The sequence below is a fragment of the Pleurodeles waltl genome, chromosome 10 (genome assembly GCF_031143425.1).
Source record: "Pleurodeles waltl isolate 20211129_DDA chromosome 10, aPleWal1.hap1.20221129, whole genome shotgun sequence".
Classification (NCBI taxonomy): Eukaryota; Metazoa; Chordata; class Amphibia; order Caudata; family Salamandridae; genus Pleurodeles; species Pleurodeles waltl.
The window spans coordinates 578,880,094-578,899,323 of record NC_090449.1 but is presented as its reverse complement, the minus strand read 5'-3'; the positions used below and the strand labels follow the sequence as shown (position 1 = coordinate 578,899,323).

The 19,230-nt window shown below is 48.3% G+C and overlaps 1 protein-coding gene and 1 pseudogene across 4 annotated transcripts in view; both read left to right on the top strand.

Annotated features, from left to right (window-relative positions):
* Nucleotides 1-19,230, top strand: part of ADCYAP1R1 (ADCYAP receptor type I) — an 813,459-nt gene that overhangs the window by 172,384 nt on the left and 621,845 nt on the right. The window lies entirely within an intron of this gene.
* Nucleotides 12,681-12,789, top strand: LOC138262497 (5S ribosomal RNA; annotated as a pseudogene).

Genomic DNA, 19,230 nt, shown 5'->3' with positions numbered 1-19,230 from the left:
TATCCCACCCCACGTTATTTCTATACAGGGCGGGAGCCTGTGCTAGAGCCCATGACTTACTATAGGACTCCGCTAGTTCTCTCGGAACAAGTGGTGAGAAGGAAGGTGTAATAACCTCCTCCCCAACCGGGCAGTCGCGAACAAAGTCAGGTGGCCAATCCTGTTCGGCCAGCAGAACATCATATGATTTTACCACATGGTCCCAAAAAATGTCGTTTACAATACGGTCAATGTCCCCTTCCAATCGCAGAGTCACTTCATATACTCTATCAGGATCAGAGACTCGCATATCCGCCGTCTCGACTTGTATGAAGTCATCAGTTGCTTTCACCTCCAGATGCTCTAGAAGACTCCGGCGAACTATTGTGACCTCTGCCTCGCTGTCTAACAGTGCTAACGCCCATGTCTTGTTCGTCAAGAGAACTCTCTTCTTGAGCGGCATGTCTAACTGAGACTGCTGCCACTTTCTTCTTTTTAAATTGCTGTTTTTGTTGCAGCGGTTTCTCTTCTTGTTTAATAGAAACCTCCGCCGAGCGTTGTGAATCCTGTCTCGGTTTCACGTACTCCGTCCTCCGCTCTGACCGCCCACCTCTCTCACTTCTCTTTTCCGAGGAGTCCTGAAAGGAACGAGATTGGCGTGTATCAGTATATTGATATCTATCAGGCGTCTTCAAAGTATCCCTATTCCTGAGATTATACTTATTCTGTGGGGTCTCCGGTTGCGGAGACTGCCCACTATCTTTTTTAGGTGTTTGCTGTTTCTTTTCCCAGCGCTTTTTCGAACCCTCAGGTTGTTGCTGTTTAGCATTATCTTTATTATTTTTACCCTGTAACTGGGGTTTCTGTGGTCTAGCACCTAAGCTATCTCGACCAATACTAGAATATATTTCCGCTATTATTTTTGGAAGTTCCTGCTCCTGATTAAGCATCGGAACATCCCGAAGACGCATTCGCACTGCTAGTGCTACTGCCTCTCCCTTGAGATTACTCAAAATAATAGAAGAAACTGTGGCAAAATTGTCCAGCAACTGCATGCCCAAATCTAAGGCAGGGGCAGCCCCATATTCATCTTGAATTTGTTTAAGCACGTCCGGTAAATTAGCTAATGTCGGTGTACCGTGTGCCGTAGTGTAGAGCGCGGCAAATACCGCGCCCCAGGTATTACAAAGGTCCACCGGAGGAACCATCCCATACGGCAAACACATCGTCAAAATTCTATGTTTATCCTGAGGTCCCGTATGGGGAAATACTGCTTCCAGCGTATTAATTTTCTGCGCCAGCCAAAATGGAGTCTCCTCACGTTTAGCCGGTACCTTACCCATAACTGAGTGTACAGTGGCCAGATTAATACCCGGAACCACTGCCTGTGGGTGCTCTGGAGCAGCACGCGCTGCGTTTGTATTTAGTGTCTGCATGACAAACTGAACTAATCGTCTATATGTAGCCGTTAATTCTGTATATAAACGACGAACTTCAACCACTGCCAATTGAGCAACCGCAGGATGAGGTGTATATGTAGCCAATAGAGGCCAGGTAGGACCATCATTACTCAGCGGACCTAACCTAACTTGTGCTACTGTGTGTGGGAGGGCGCTATCAAGCCAATTATGGTGTTCTTGATAAGATAGAGGTATTTCTAAATAAGCGTAAGCCCTGTATTGTCCAGGGACATTCGCAACAGTGTATTCGTGAAAAGTATTTGTACCCCCATCCACTGCTGGAAATCCGACCCAAGAATAAAAAAGTTCTGTTCTATAGGCTGCATGGGCGTCCACCACAAAAGTGACTGGACGCCCCTGGACCGTCAGTCCATGTGCCAACAGATGTCCTGTGAGCGGTTGACGCATATTGATTGCTATATTCACTACATTAGGATTCGCCATTTAAAAAAAATAGCTCCAGGTCAGAGAAGGCACACCAATATCGGGGTTTTCCTTTCAAAGTTCAAGCTTGAACAACCAACCACTAAGCAATAGGAAGCACCTATCCCGTGGCGGCGGAAAGCCTCAGCCCCACGGACGTCTCCGTATACGGAACCGAGGAGTCAAAATATATATGAGACCAAGAGAGTCAGTCGGACCCAAACATTAGAGCCAGACCAAACGTTGGCGGCGCCATATCACGTGGGCTCTCATTATTCTAAATGAGACTACTGGATTTCTAGGCAGCAGGATCGATAACGGTGTGGGGGACTGAGTCTGACCCACGTGTAAAGAACTCTGTCACCCTAAATCCGGTTTTTGCTCCGGCTAACTAGCAGTGCCTCATTTTTCCCATGAGGAAGGAATGATTTGGCAGCCGAGCGCATGACATCTTTGGAACTTCTCAGGGAAGTCGTGGTCACTCAGATCCAACCCAACTCTCTTATTTCCAATATGATCTCATATACAAATGACAAAGACAGTATAAGTTTTATATAATATTGTTAGAAATGGGGTTTCTGGTTGGCTAGGGTATGCACCTCAGCCAGGCAGAACTTACCCACTCTAGTCAGGGCAAGGGAGTTACACGTCCAAGATAACCCCTGCTCACCCCCTTGGTAGCTTGGCACGAGCAGTCAGGCTTAACCCGGAGGCAATGCGTAAAGCGTTTGCACAACACACACATACATGTGACGCAATATCCCCACCACAAAGGAAACAACACCAGATTATATGAAAATATACTGTATTGTACACAACGTAATTATTAGACCAACATCACATAACAGTACTATCCTGCTACCTTAGCAGTTGTCAGAACGTTACACATTAGTTACTCTGCAAACTAGCAGTAGTCACACATAACACACAGGTTACTCAGTATTCTGCAACATAAGCAGTAGTCAGGAAACACGTTATCACATTAGCACACTTGTCATAAGAATATCATAAAACGCCCATACTAGGAACATTAGAAAATCTATGGCAAGTTAAGCAAACATATTAGCAAGTCATGCCCATAAAAGGAACATGTGCACACATATGTCAACACATCAAAGAACAGGTAGGCAATATAACAGAATAAATAAAGTCTGTAGAAAGAACTTTAAATTATCAGCATATTGGTCCATGTTAGACAGTACCTGTTCTGATGAAGCAGGCACCCTCCGTTCCTGAAACGAATAATGGGGCCCCCGGCGCTCTTCTGCGCAAAACGGGGGCCTCCCTGATCATGGCAGTCCGAGAGGGGCGGCACGCACCCTCTCTGACTTCTTGACGGGCCCCTTCTGGGACCCGTGATCACTGGGGCCCCCCCTGGACCTCCACCGGCCCTCCTGAGGGGGGCCCAGGTCGCCCAAAAAGGTTTAAAGGGTGGAGGGGGCGATCGCGCCCCTAGGGCAGTGACCGGGGAGAAGGGAACTCCCGTTCCTCCCCGTGTCCTGCGTGCCAGGGGGCAGCCGCCCTTGTCCGCGGTGCGGCTGCCCCAAAAGGAAGTATCAGAGGCAGGGACCTCCGTTGAGGTCCCTCGCCGGCTTCCGGCGGCAGCTGCACCCGGCCTGGTGCACGAACCGCTTCCCTGCCGTCCCTCGTCCACGAGGGAGGCAGTTTCGGGAGCGGGTGCCGGCGTGTGCCCCGGGGGCGCTCCGCAGAGCGCGCGTCACCCGGGAGCACGACAGGAGCGGCCCTGCTCCTCTCTGCAACTCCGGCAAGTGCCCCGGGGGCACAATGAGCAGCGCGGTCCTTGCGACCGTTCTCAATGCGGCGCCCGGGCCGCGGCGGTGATTTCTTTCAAGCGCTTTCCACAGCGCTAAGACAAATGCAGCCTGGGCTGCGGCGGTGATTTCTTTCAGCAAATGAAAAGCGCTTTCAAAGCGCAATGGCACCTCAGCAGCCTCAGCAATTACAAGAATGCCTTGTTCTTGGTTAAAGCATTCTGCGCAAAGGTTTAAAGGATCGTTGCAGGGGTCAGGGGCCACAGCACCCTGCCCCTGGGAACAACTTAAGCAAAAAGGAGCACAGGGCTGGTGGGCTCAGCTACAGGCCAGCACAAAGGGTGCAGATGGTGGCAGTTCCTCCTAGTGACCAGGCAGGTCACAGGTCAGCACAACAGCAGCAGTCCATGGCGGTTTCCTGGTGAGTCCATTCATCAGCGTTCTGTGTCCAGTTCCAAGTTCCAAGAATGTTCAAATTGTGGGGAAAATTCCCCTGTACTTATAGTCAGTTCTTACAGTGTTTTACAGTGGTAGGGAGAGGAGGTTCCAGCCAGTTACAACTGGTTCTGGGAGTGCCCCCTCTCTCCTTTCAGCACAGGCTCCAAACATCAGTGGGGGGTTAACGACCCTATTGTGTGAGGCCAGGACACAGCCTTTACAAATGTAGGTGTGCCCCGCCTCTCCCTTTTCTCAGCCCAGGAAGACTATTCAGTATGTAGATGCACCTCAGTGACACCTCCACCCTCCCTGTGTACAGGCTGTCTGAAAAGTATGCACAAAGCCCCAACTGTCACTCTGCCCAGACGTGGATTGGAGTCAAGCTGCAAAACACCAGAATCATAAGCACAGATAAATGCGCACTTTCTAGAAGTGGCATTTCTGTGATAGTAATAAAAAATACACCCACACCAGTAAGCAGTATTTATTATCCCCATCACAACCATACCAAACACGCCTACGCTAGCCCTCATAAATCAGACAATACCCCTACACATAAGGCAGGGCATTTCTAATGCAATCCTATGAGAAGGCAGCACTCACAGCAGTGAGACACCAAGTTAGGCTGTTTGTCACTACCAGGACAGGCCATGCAATATGGCACATGTCCTGCCTTTCTACATACATGGCACCCTGCCCACAGGGCGTACTTTAGGGGTGACTTACATGTAGTAAAAGGGGAGTCCTGGGCCTGGCAAGTAAATTTAGATGCCAGGTCCCTGTGGCAGAAAACTGCGCACACAGGCCCTGCGCTAGCAGGCCTGAGACAGGTTTGAAAGTCTACTTCAGTGGGTGGCGCAAGCAGCGCTGCAGGCCCACTAGTAGTATTTAATTTACAGGCCCTGGGTATAGAGATACCACTGTACAAGGGACTTATAGGTAAATTAAATATGCCAATCAGGTATAAGCCAATCATACCAACTTTAGATGGGAGAGCACCTGCACTTTAACACTGGTCAGCAGTGATAAAGTGCTCAGAGTCCTAGAGCCAACAGCGAAAGGTCAGAAAAACCAGGAGGAAGGAGGCAAAAAGACTAGGGATGACCATGCGTATGGCCAAAAGTCCAACACAACCCCCTACCAGCCAAAATCCAGGGGAGAACAATCAATACCTTGATGTACTTTCCTGATTGGGGCGATAGAACAAGGACCCAGGCCCACAACAGCAGGGGCATGTTCCAGTTCTACGCCTTCCTGACTCCACTGGGATCTCTCTGTCAATGCGTCCCAGGCAGCCTAGACCAACCCACGGGGATTCTCTAGCTGCCAATGGCCAGAACCAGGCCCCAGGCCATCTAGGAGCCTCTGGTCTCTGAAACCATAATGAGTGGGGGGCGGTAGCCCCAGGCGCAAAGCAACCTGTCTCCACTCCATTTCCGATCGGTTCAGGGGCTCTACCCTGCCACTGATCCACCAACCTAGGGTCCGCACCCATAGGTTCTACAGGGGCTAGAGGCGAGGCTCTCCTCCCTCTACCCCTCCTTCTAGGATCCCGCCCTCCTCTCCTAGGAGGGGTATCACCAGAATCCACACTTGCCAGGGTGCTGGGTACAGCAGCCCTGCACAACTTTCTCGCCAGCCCAGGATCACTACCTGGCGACTGACCACCCAACCTAGGGACGACACCCTTGGGTTGCACCGGGGTCCGGGGCGGGCTTCCCCCTCCCTGAACCCCACTTCCAGAGTCCTGCGTCTCCCCACCTCGGGAGAAGCCACCAGAAGTTTCACACAGGGGGGTGAGCACACTAACCGCCCCCCCAACCAGGTCAGAGTTTACCCCCTGAACCTGTCTATCTAGTCCAGGGACGACACCCTTAGACTGGACCATTGCCCAGCGAACCAGGACTTCCTTGGGAGCACACCTACCCCCTACCAGATCAGAGCTTACCCCCTGAATCGGGCAATCCAACCCAGAGTCACTACCCTGCGGTTGAACCATTGCCTGGCGCACCAGGACTTCCTTGGGAGCACACGTACTCCCCATCAGGTCAGAGTTTACCCCCTGAACCTGATCATCCAACCCAGAGTCACCACCCTGCGGTTGAATCATTGCCTGGCGCACCAGGACTTCCTGGGGGGCACACCTACCCCCCATCAGGGAAACACTTTCCCCAAGGGCCACACAAGAGTCTGGCTGGCGCAGGTCTCCTGACCTCTGCCCATCGGACAGAGTCTGGATTCCTCCCAGCCCAGAAATGGTCTCACCAAGGTCATTCCTGGGGGGCTCTGCACTCAGAGCTGACCCCTGACCCTCCAGGTTCTCCACTGGAGCCCGCAGCCCCCTCTCAACCCTATGCCTGGATTTCCGCCTCCTCCGCTGTAGAGCGAGACTACCAGACACCAGGACCGGCGGAACGCTATCACCAGCCACCCGCCTAAGTCCTAATGACAAAATGGGATCCTTCTGAACAGCTGGCCCTACGGCACAGGTTAGGCTCACCTCCTGGCGTTCACTCATGGAACCTTCAGGGGCCTGGGACGGTATCTTGGGCACCTTAGGCCTCAGCCCAGCCCCATTCCCTCTCCTCAGAGACGGGACATGGGGTCCCTCACCCATCCCAGTCCACTGGGACCTACCTGGGACACTCCATTCCTTTCCCACCACACCTTGTTGGGAAACACCTAGACCACTCTCATTAGGAACACCCCCTAATGTCACACCAGACCCTCTGGTACGCAACCAGAAGTCTGCCTCCTTTGCAAGCTCCCTGGGGTCAGAGAGCTCACACACTGACAAGTGTTGGCGTAACTCTGAAAAACAACAACGAAACAGGTGCTCTCTGAGAATCAGATTAAACAGCCCTTCAAAATTGTTTACTGTGCTACCCTTCACCCATCCATCTAGTGCAATGCAGCAAGCCTCCACAAACTCCTCCCAAGACTGGTGGGACAGTTTCTTACCACCCCTAAACCTTTTTCTGTATTCCTCAGGGGAAAAACCATACTTCACAATCAGTGCGTTCTTCACAGCGGAGTACCCCTCCCTGTCACTCTCTTCTAGAGTCAGTAGGGCATCCCTCCCCTCCTCAGGAATAAAACTCCCTAGGCCAGTTCCCCAATCCTTCTCAGGGATCCTGCGCTCTACCAGAGCCTTCTCATATTCCTTTAACCACTGACGTATGTCACCCCCCTCTTGGAACCTAGGTACCAGATCTATGGGTATGTGAGGAACATCTTTGCTACAGCACTGTACATTGCTGCCACCACTGGACTCCACCTGCAACGCTGGTGAGTCCAGAACCTTCAGACTGCGCTCTAGAGCAAGTCTTTCTCTGGCAAAGGCCCTCTCTGCCTCTGCCATTCTCTCCTGTACTAAGGCCTTCTCTACCTCAGCCCTTCTCTCCTCAACAGCTAGGCGCGCTAACTGCAACTTCAGGTCCCTCTCTTCCCGCCTATCTCTTAGCTCATCAGGCGTCAAGGAATGAGAGGTAGCCCTGCTTCTTACACTGGACCCAGCAAGGGACTCCCTATCACTGGGGCCTTCCCTGTCAACTGGCGTCCCCAACCGGTCATTCTCACCCTCCTGATCAGTCTCTCTACCACTCTCTAGGGATGAGGTCTGGGAGCCCTCCCATTGGGAACCCTCGCTACACTCAGGATCCTCTGGGTACCCCCTAAGCACACTCCCTCCCTGGGTAAATGTCACAAACCTTTCAAAGAAATTCAGAGATCTCCTGAGGTCCCCTTCTACAGGCAGCCCTCTCTCTCTACAGAACCCCTCTAATTCCTCCTGCGTGTAAAACGGCAGGTCCTCTAAATCAAAGGTAAGCCCCATCTTAAAAAGGTACAAATAACTCAACTGTGACAACCACAATACCCAAGCGTGAGAACTGAAAACAGGAAAAATGACCAAAGAGAGAAAGTTAAGAGAAGCCAAACATGTGATGGTCTAAACGCAATCCTTGTAGTGAAATAATGAGTCACAATGGTATTGTGCAAGCGCAAGTCCTATCCTCACCGCTGACTTCCAATGTTAGAAATGGGGTTTCTGGTTGGCTAGGGTATGCACCTCAGCCAGGCAGAACTTACCCACTCTAGTCAGGGCAAGGGAGTTACACGTCCAAGATAACCCCTGCTCACCCCCTTGGTAGCTTGGCACGAGCAGTCAGGCTTAACCCGGAGGCAATGCGTAAAGCGTTTGCACAACACACACATACATGTGACGCAATATCCCCACCACAAAGGAAACAACACCAGATTATATGAAAATATACTGTATTGTACACAACGTAATTATTAGACCAACATCACATAACAGTACTATCCTGCTACCTTAGCAGTTGTCAGAACGTTACACATTAGTTACTCTGCAAACTAGCAGTAGTCACACATAACACACAGGTTACTCAGTATTCTGCAACATAAGCAGTAGTCAGGAAACACGTTATCACATTAGCACACTTGTCATAAGAATATCATAAAACGCCCATACTAGGAACATTAGAAAATCTATGGCAAGTTAAGCAAACATATTAGCAAGTCATGCCCATAAAAGGAACATGTGCACACATATGTCAACACATCAAAGAACAGGTAGGCAATATAACAGAATAAATAAAGTCTGTAGAAAGAACTTTAAATTATCAGCATATTGGTCCATGTTAGACAGTACCTGTTCTGATGAAGCAGGCACCCTCCGTTCCTGAAACGAATAATGGGGCCCCCGGCGCTCTTCTGCGCAAAACAGGGGCCTCCCTGATCATGGCAGTCCGAGAGGGGCGGCACGCACCCTCTCTGACTTCTTGACGGGCCCCTTCTGGGACCCGTGATCACTGGGGCCCCCCCTGGACCTCCACCGGCCCTCCTGAGGGGGGCCCAGGTCGCCCAAAAAGGTTTAAAGGGTGGAGGGGGCGATCGCGCCCCTAGGGCAGTGACCGGGGAGAAGGGAACTCCCGTTCCTCCCCGTGTCCTGCGTGCCAGGGGGCAGCCGCCCTTGTCCGCGGTGCGGCTGCCCCAAAAGGAAGTATCAGAGGCAGGGACCTCCGTTGAGGTCCCTCGCCGGCTTCCGGCGGCAGCTGCACCCGGCCTGGTGCACGAACCGCTTCCCTGCCGTCCCTCGTCCACGAGGGAGGCAGTTTCGGGAGCGGGTGCCGGCGTGTGCCCCGGGGGCGCTCCGCAGAGCGCGCGTCACCCGGGAGCACGACAGGAGCGGCCCTGCTCCTCTCTGCAACTCCGGCAAGTGCCCCGGGGGCACAATGAGCAGCGCGGTCCTTGCGACCGTTCTCAATGCGGCGCCCGGGCCGCGGCGGTGATTTCTTTCAAGCGCTTTCCACAGCGCTAAGACAAATGCAGCCTGGGCTGCGGCGGTGATTTCTTTCAGCAAATGAAAAGCGCTTTCAAAGCGCAATGGCACCTCAGCAGCCTCAGCAATTACAAGAATGCCTTGTTCTTGGTTAAAGCATTCTGCGCAAAGGTTTAAAGGATCGTTGCAGGGGTCAGGGGCCACAGCACCCTGCCCCTGGGAACAACTTAAGCAAAAAGGAGCACAGGGCTGGTGGGCTCAGCTACAGGCCAGCACAAAGGGTGCAGATGGTGGCAGTTCCTCCTAGTGACCAGGCAGGTCACAGGTCAGCACAACAGCAGCAGTCCATGGCGGTTTCCTGGTGAGTCCATTCATCAGCGTTCTGTGTCCAGTTCCAAGTTCCAAGAATGTTCAAATTGTGGGGAAAATTCCCCTGTACTTATAGTCAGTTCTTACAGTGTTTTACAGTGGTAGGGAGAGGAGGTTCCAGCCAGTTACAACTGGTTCTGGGAGTGCCCCCTCTCTCCTTTCAGCACAGGCTCCAAACATCAGTGGGGGGTTAACAACCCTATTGTGTGAGGCCAGGACACAGCCTTTACAAATGTAGGTGTGCCCCGCCTCTCCCTTCTCTCAGCCCAGGAAGACTATTCAGTATGTAGATGCACCTCCGTGACACCTCCACCCTCCCTGTGTACAGGCTGTCTGAAAAGTATGCACAAAGCCCCAACTGTCACTCTGCCCAGACGTGGATTGGAGTCAAGCTGCAAAACACCAGAATCATAAGCACAGATAAATGCGCACTTTCTAGAAGTGGCATTTCTGTGATAGTAATAAAAAATACACCCACACCAGTAAGCAGTATTTATTATCCCCATCACAACCATACCAAACACGCCTACGCTAGCCCTCATAAATCAGACAATACCCCTACACATAAGGCAGGGCATTTCTAATGCAATCCTATGAGAAGGCAGCACTCACAGCAGTGAGACACCAAGTTAGGCTGTTTGTCACTACCAGGACAGGCCATGCAATATGGCACATGTCCTGCCTTTCTACATACATGGCACCCTGCCCACAGGGCGTACTTTAGGGGTGACTTACATGTAGTAAAAGGGGAGTCCTGGGCCTGGCAAGTAAATTTAGATGCCAGGTCCCTGTGGCAGAAAACTGCGCACACAGGCCCTGCGCTAGCAGGCCTGAGACAGGTTTGAAAGTCTACTTCAGTGGGTGGCGCAAGCAGCGCTGCAGGCCCACTAGTAGTATTTAATTTACAGGCCCTGGGTATAGAGATACCACTGTACAAGGGACTTATAGGTAAATTAAATATGCCAATCAGGTATAAGCCAATCATACCAACTTTAGATGGGAGAGCACCTGCACTTTAACACTGGTCAGCAGTGATAAAGTGCTCAGAGTCCTAGAGCCAACAGCGAAAGGTCAGAAAAACCAGGAGGAAGGAGGCAAAAAGACTAGGGATGACCATGCGTATGGCCAAAAGTCCAACAAATATTTTAATAAAACGACTGTATTTTAGATATTAAGGCGTGAGCCGCAATAACCAGAACGATACAACACAGTAGGATTGAAATAGTCACCAGGAGAGTAAAACAGAAGAACAAAGCTATCATATTGTCTAACAGTTTCTACTCTCCCTCAGCTTGTTCTATTTAGAGCACAGCATGTTAAGCTTCTAGCTTGCCTGTCAGAATCACTGTGGAGACATCAGACCTCATACCTGAGCAAAGACCTGTGATCTTGGTTCAGCATCTGCAACGAGGCAGTCAGCGTCTAGTTGTGGTTCACTGGTCGGAATCTCCCTCTTGCGTGTATTGGGACAAGGAAGTGATTTTATAACTAACATGTCATCGTGATCACAAAATGTTCCTACGCAGGAATGCCAAGTCTAAACTCCTACCATGTCTATCGGCAATGTACCAGACTGTATCCTTGACTGAAGCACAGAGTAAATATGTTATGGAGAACTCCAGTGCTGAAGTAGGCAAAACAGTATGATATGAATAAAAAAAACAACACCGTAGAACTGGCTATTTGAAAAATAACAGTACGAAGCCTAATAAAAAGCATGTAGAGCAAAGTGCACAGAGGCTCTAAGCTGTCAGCAAATGAATAAAATATATTCAGGGCAAAGTGCACAAAGGCCTAAAGCCTGAAGCTAAAGCGCAATGAATACGTAAAACTGACCACACTACACGTAACCCCCCTTATTCTCACTTTACCCGTTAACTCCTATTGCTCCTGAAACTCGGAACTTCATTTCGGCTGCTTCCAAATCCTCATCCGCTATACTCTTCAATATTGCGTATACACAGATACAACGGGAGACTGACATCGTTTTAATATACGAAAGTAATGTAAACGTTGTTGCTTGTAAGGCAGCATTACCGGACAACATAAGAGGCTTACATTTCATCTTCTTTTCTCTCTTTTGGTTCAGGCAATGATTACCCAGAAAGCAAAAACTGTTATAAAAAAAAACATTTGTGGTGGTGGGTAGAAATTGTAAAAGTTTGTTTTGTGATCCTATAAAAACATTAAACAATATTGTGTGAAATTTTGCAAAATTTATTTTGGTGTACCTTTTGTGAAAATTGAACACGAAGCATATCTTACATTAAAAAACCAGCTGCTCTCGATACAAGCAAGGGGACTGGTTCCAATAGAAAACTACAAACAAGCATTTGCAATGCAACAGGTCTCGCATTTCTCAGAGTTAGAGCTATTAGTTGTTGTAAACTCCCAACCAAACTTTTCTTGCCACATTAAACCTATCGGCAAAAGTGCAATTATCTATGTAACAGGCAAAAGTGCAATTAACTATGTAACAGGGTCGATGGCATGCAAAGCGCTCGACTTCTGCCAAGTGAAATCGCGCTGCGAAAAAAGCTAAAGTAGTCCACAAACAGGACAGAAAACAGTGAGCCTTGTATGTTTTCAGTACTTGGTCACTGCGCTCGAGGAGGGCTAACCACCGGAAAAGGCATGACGTATGCATGCCTTCCACTAATGAAAGCAAGCAGATTTTGAAAGGCAAGCCCACGAACCAATGAAAGACACTGACGTGACATGGGTGGGGCTCCGAGCCCTTTGCTAACTACTAATGCGTCTCGCAAGCGAAACGCAGGCTCGACCCTAAAAATGGTGTTCCATGTGGGTTGGGGCATTGGGCCTCTGTGAGCACATGTCCGACTTCCCAAGGGGAGCCTGTGCAGGTGCGATTAAGAGCAGCAGGCTCCGGGCGGTGGGCTTGGTGAGCAGAAGAGAGCTGAAACTGCAGCTTTTCCTGCCTACGGTCGTACCACCCTGAATGAGCCTGATCTCGTAAACTAAGCAGGGTCGGGCCTGGTTAGTACTTGGATGGGAGACCGCCTGGGAATACCAGGTGCTGTAGGCATTTTGCCTCTGACAGACACTAGGTGCTGCATGTCTTAACTCAATTACACAGCTTCCTCGCTAATTTCATTTTCCACTGTTTATTTCCTGCACTCTTTTATTTCCTGTCTTAAAAAAATAAATAAAAAAGAACAGCAATAACACTAAAATACACACCTTCTAAAGGAAAACTTACAATTATTCTGCACTTTACACTCGGCCCAAGCTGAAGAAAACATTTGCTCCGCGACGGGCAAAGGGATCCCTAGCTAAGGCTTTGCTTTCTTGCGGTAAGCATATGCATAAGGTCCTAAGACCAAATCTTACTTCTTGTGATGTCATTTCCTGTCAGGTCATGGGTTGTGATGCCTCTACCTTTGATTCCAGGTGCGATTTCACACGCCGTGTTGTCATGTGCTGTGATGTCACTTGCATAGTGTCTATCTTGGTCAGTCCCCCCACTTGAAGCCCACTATTGGCAACCAAATGGAAAAAATCAGCACAGCGTGTCGGAAATGTGATAAAAGGACAATGATGTATTCGGTGTGGAAGAATGAAATTAGTTGCAGACACTAGTGTAACAGAGTCCAAAAGCAGAGCATTCCAGCAACAGGGAATAAAAAGAGGAAAGGTGCGTACAATGTGAGTTGTTGTAAAAGCATTCCAAAGCATTTTCCGGCATTTCATGGCACTGTAACAGGTGTCATTAACTCAACGATCCATTTATCGACCACAGAAAGAATGGGTGAGCAGGGCGTGTGCAGAATAAAACCTGTTCAACATAGGAAAACATCCCAGCAGAGAGCACATTACTCATTGTTGCGTCCTAAGCATTAAACTACTGTCTCTTTCAGTTTCACTTGTATTGTAAGAAGGGGCATTATTTTGTATGTTGTTTGAGAAAGGATTCCATGATGAAAGATCTGATTTTTCCAACGAACTCCTAAATACTTTCTGTGGCACCCTGGTTTGACAAAAGTAAAGAAAAGGCTGGCCACCCTCTGCCTGTAAGGCATGGCGAATATGTTGCAGATGGCACTTACAGAGTGACAGAGCCTCTCCATTAAGTGAAAAAAGTGCAAGAAGAGGTAAGTCATTGGCTTGCGTTCCAGTTTATTTCTGGATTTGTTAAGGTAGTGTAGAAGAGATATCTCTACCGGCCTGAGTGAATGGGATAACCCACTCAGTGGGATAACGAAGAGAGAACTCCTGCATAGCAGCAACTAATCGTCCTTGGGAGGGAAGAATGAATGCTGCTGTTCAGAAGCAGCGTCTCCCCTGGTGACTCCTCGGTGTCATGCCCTAAGGAGGGGTCCAAGGAGACGCATCACATGCTGTGTCAAGTCAGGGTTGTCAATTGTAATAGAGTGTGTGAGAGGAGCCATCTGATAGTCGTGCTAGGTTGGGGAGGGGCTGCTGCACCTGTGAAGATGAGAGTATCGGACGTAACCCAGAGCATTTAATGAGCATTTTCAATACAACGGGTCACGCATTTGCTCAAGTTAGAGCTATTACCGTTGTAAACTCCTAACTGGACTTTTCTTGCCACACAACTGAAAAGAAAAAAAACGCAGCGCGCTCGCGCTGCGTTTTGTTTTCATTTGTGTGGCAAGAAAAGTCTGCTTAGGAGTTTACAAAGTTGGGGGTGGGGTGGGGGAATGCAATGCTCTGGTGTTTGCTTGAGTTAGAGCTCCTAGCATTGTAAATTACTGAGTGGACTTTTCTTGCCAAACAGACTCAAAATAAAGAGAGCGAGCTGGACCTGGAAAAGCCCGTCTCTGCTGTTGGTTTATGTTTACAGAGGGAGCTGGTGGGGAGGAGGGACTGAACAAGCACCCACACTGTTGAGGTGAAACAGGCAAATGCCAAAAAAAAATCCCTTACAGAAGAGATAAACAGGACATAGCACAATTACACAGTACTTTGTGCTGCTCCCAAAGTGAAAAAAGGCAGGACAAAGAGGCAGAACTGACCACTAGCAAGCAAGAATTTTTGAAGGGCACTGCAACTAAAAAATCAAAATGCTGGAACTCACTCTATTGTATACTTTAGTATACAGCAGGCCGAACGCTAACGCTCAACTTAAAAATTTGAAATTTTTGCAGACACAAAATCCACACAGTTCTACGAATTTTGGTTATTGTGAAATTCTCCGAGGCATAATAATTTCACCCTGGACCTAGTTGTGGGACAGGGTGATGATAACTGGAAGAGAAGATGCAAGGTGTAAGTGGATGTGTCATGTAAAGGGGGGCTCTACAGGTTAAAGTCACACGCTCTGAGCTATTTTATTCTCGGTCAGCTGCAGTCTGGGTATGGTCATATTTAGAAGGGTCAGATGCATGTCGTTCCTATATCCAAATGAGAGAAAACCACTGCTTAAGTAGACATGGTTTTGTATCATTTGAGCAAGGTAGAGGAAATGGGGACGACCTCTAACAATGTAATGGGTCGGCACAGACAGGGCTGAATCAGTTCTGAGGAATGATATGTACCTCAAAACATCACATCATCACCCAGCAGAACCATGGGTACTGGGTCACAACAATACTCTGGAGAGTGCAGACTTCTTCTACAAATGCAGATTTAATTTGTAATAGTTTTTTTAAGTAATTTATTTATTTTAGGTATTTGGTGCAGTGTGGACCCAGCTCGAAAGGATAGCAAAGCACTTCTTTAAGTAACGCTTTGTTGTAGCCTGAACGTTTAGAAACTGTAGTACTTTATATGGAACAATGGGGCAGATTTAGGAAAAGTAGTGCCTCTTTTCCTGCGCTCCTTAGTGCCCTCCTACCACTGTATTTAAAATACGTCACACCATGACACAGGATAGGGGGCAATAGCATCACATTTTTTAACAAAATTGATGTTCTGTTCAGGGTTAACGCCAAAGTTTTGGTGCTAACCCTAAACAGTACATAGGGGCTCATTGTAACCAATGGTGTGCCCCCTTGCAACGCCTGCTCTGAGCAGGTGTCAAAAGTAGCAACACAAAATAATTTTGCAGTTCCCCTAACAGGGGAACGCCCCCTTTTCACACATATTGCATGGCACATGCGTAATGTGGTGCAGAGGGTTACAAAGTAACGGAATGCATGCATTACGCCACTTTGTAAATATGGTGTGGGGACTTTTGAAGCTTAACACCACATTAGCGTAATACTCTAATGTGGTGGTAGTGCTTTTTAAATCTTGGACAATGTGAGTTGTGCATGGGGGAGGGGAGCTGCTGTGATACTCTTGATATTTTACTACAGAAACAAGTGTGTAATAGTGTGTGTTTGTGTGTGTGCACGCATGTGTCAGTATGTGTCTAGGTGTGTGGGTTGTGGGCAGGAGTATGCAGTACTTAGGGGCAGATTTAAGAAAAGTGGTGCAGTGCAGGCCAACTTTTCGTCCACCCTTAGGCACCACCTTACCGCCACCATGTGTTTGCCATATTTCAAATATGGGTAGGGGGCAATAGCATCAACATTTTTGATGCTATTGATGTACTGTTCAGGATTAGCGCCAAAATGTTGGCGCTAACCCTGATCAGTACCTAGGGGCCCATGCAACCAATGGTGTGCCCCCCTTTTGATGCCTGCTCTGAGCAGCTGTTAAAAATGCAAACAACAATGGCGCAAAGAAATCTTTTCAATTTCTTTGCACCATTTTTTCAGCCCCCCCTATTGGGGGTACACCCCCTTGCATACAAAATGCCTGGTGCAGGCATAATTTGGTGCAATAGGTTCACAAAGTGGCACAAAGCATGCATTGCGCCACTTTGTAAATCTGGTGCAGTGATTTTGGACTCGTTGGGCCACATTAGCGTAAAAAACAAATGATGCTAATGTGACACAAAGAGGCACTAGGCCCTCTTAAAACTCTGCCTTAATTTGTAAAAAATATAAATGCAGTGCCCAAACATTTTCCTTCGAATTTGCAGAAGGCACTGCTTACTGCTAGGCTGTAGATTAACTAGGCTATCTCATCTTCATTCGACCTCCTGCCTCTTTCTTTTCCCAGTCTACACTTCTGATGGATTTTCCTTTTTCCGCTTGCTTTTCTGACTCAATTTTGCTTACCTTTAGGATTCTGGACACTTTACCACTGCTGACCAGTGCTAAAGTGCAGGTTCTCTGTACTCTAAACATGGTAACATTGACTTCTCTAAATTGGCATATTTAACTTACTTGTAAGTCCCTAGTAAAGTGCACAATATGTGCCCAGGGCCTGTTTAGTAAATGTTACTAGTTGGCCTGCAGCACTGATTGTGTCACCCACTACAGTAGCCCTTCAAACTTGTCTCCAGCCTGCCACTGCAGAGGGCCTGTGTGTGCAGTTATAAACTGCCATTTTGACATGACAAGTGTACCCACTTGCCAGGCCCAAACCTTCCTTTTTAATTACATGTAAGTGGCATAGAAGGTAGGCCCTGGTTAGCCCAAAGGGAAGGGTGCAGTGTTTTTAAAAAGCTGGATATGTAGTTTAAGTTTAAGATGTCCAGATAGTGAAAAACTCTTAAATTAATGTTTCACTACTGCAAGGCCCATCTCTCCCATAGGGTAAAATTGGGATTACCTTAAATTATCTTTTAACTTCAAAATGGGTGAAAAATAGACATAAGGAATTTGCTGTCCCTAGACTCACAATTTAAAATCACAACTTATGGTGACATCTGATTTTAAATTGTAAGTCTGAAAATGCCATTTTTAGAAAGTTGGCATTTTCTTGCTTTAACCATTCTGTGCCTCTGCCTGCCTCTGAATACACGGTTGGGGTAGATGACAGCTGGGCTTTATACACTCCCTCTAGACAATCACATACAAAGGGAGCTGGGGTGTGATATTTAAATCCTGATGGCCAATCATCGGGTTGATGGGTCTTCCTGAGCTAGATGGGAGGGAGGAGCTGAAATCTACATCTGAAGAGGGTTGTGCCTGTCCTCACACAAAGAGCTGCATAACCCCCTGTAGATTGTCTGAGGCTGGGGAAGGAAGGACAGGGATCTTGTGCACTTCAAAGTCTTCTCCTGAAAGTCTCCCCCACTTTAAAGGCTCAAGTGGGTATACGTACTGGACCTCAAACCCCATCAAATCAGAACACTTCTGGATCTGAGGACATTCTGCCAGGATGAAGGACTGCTGTGTTGCCAGGAGGGACTACCACTCTGCTGAACTGCTTCGCTGTGTTGGCCTGCTGCCTGCTGCTTCTTGCCTGAAAGTGAAAAGGACTGGACTAGCCTCTCTACATCCTCTGAAGAACGTAAGTGACAGCAAGGGCTTGTTGGCTTGCCTCCTGCTCTAAAGTCTCAGGGCCATCAAAAACTTCCTACAACCCTGCTCAGCTGCTGGGCTGTGCCAAGTGTGAGTCCTGTCCTGCCATGAGATGCCCATCTAGTCCTGGGCCTTGAAAGGGGACTCTGCAGCTATTTTCCTGCAAACGTTGACACATCACAACTGTTGCACGAATCTGAACTACTGCATCGTGCCTCAACACAAACACATTGCCACTGAGGATGAGTACTTCGCATCCCTGACTGCACAGCTCACGATCAATGCATTGCCAGCTATGCAGCTTAACAATGATGCATCGCCTTCATCACAAAGCGTTGGACACCGCACCTCAAGGACACCGCTTCAGCGAATGCGCAACTCAATGATAACGCACCTCCTGGACTGCACAGACTGGAACTGATGCATTGTATTTGCCTCACCTCCTCGCATCAACACCACACTCCATCCAAGGTACTTTTTAATGGCCCTGCGCAGGTCATGTGGTCGGCCTACCATCCATTGTGGTTGGCCTGAACTTTGGATTTACCCTGGTCTAGCACAGCCTCAAGTAACATTTTAGTGCTATTGATTTCTGAGCACTCTATTGCAGTTTAATCTTTAAAAGTTCATATTACAAGTTCTACTTATTAGACTTGTGTTGGTTTGGTCTTGTTTTACTAATAACAATATTCCTTATTTTTCTAATATGGTGTGGAGTTTTTTTTATGGTGTTTTCACTGTGTTACTGAAATGTAAGTGTTGCACAAATACTTTACACATTGCTTCTTAAGCCAAGCTTGACTGCTTTGTGCCTATCTACCGCAGGGAGAGCACAGGGTAATATATGGTGTGTATCTGACTTACACACTAGTGGTGGTGAGCCTAGGATGAGAGGAATTGCAGGTATTATCTACGCTGCAGTCCCCTTAATGAATGTGTTACTACAGGGGCACGTTTCCTACTCCTCTGGAGAGGCAAAGTGGTTACCCAAAAGGGGACCACAAATGTGCTCCATTTTCTAGTGACAGGCAAGATAAGGTATCACGCCTTGCATGCAACATCACATTATATTATGCATGTTAGTTGTTTGACTACCAGCCAGGGACACGTTATATATCTGTCCTGATGAAAGCCCTGGACCTGTATGGCCTGCGCAGGGGCTGAAACATGTTGACACATGAAATAGACATATTTAGAATAGGGTC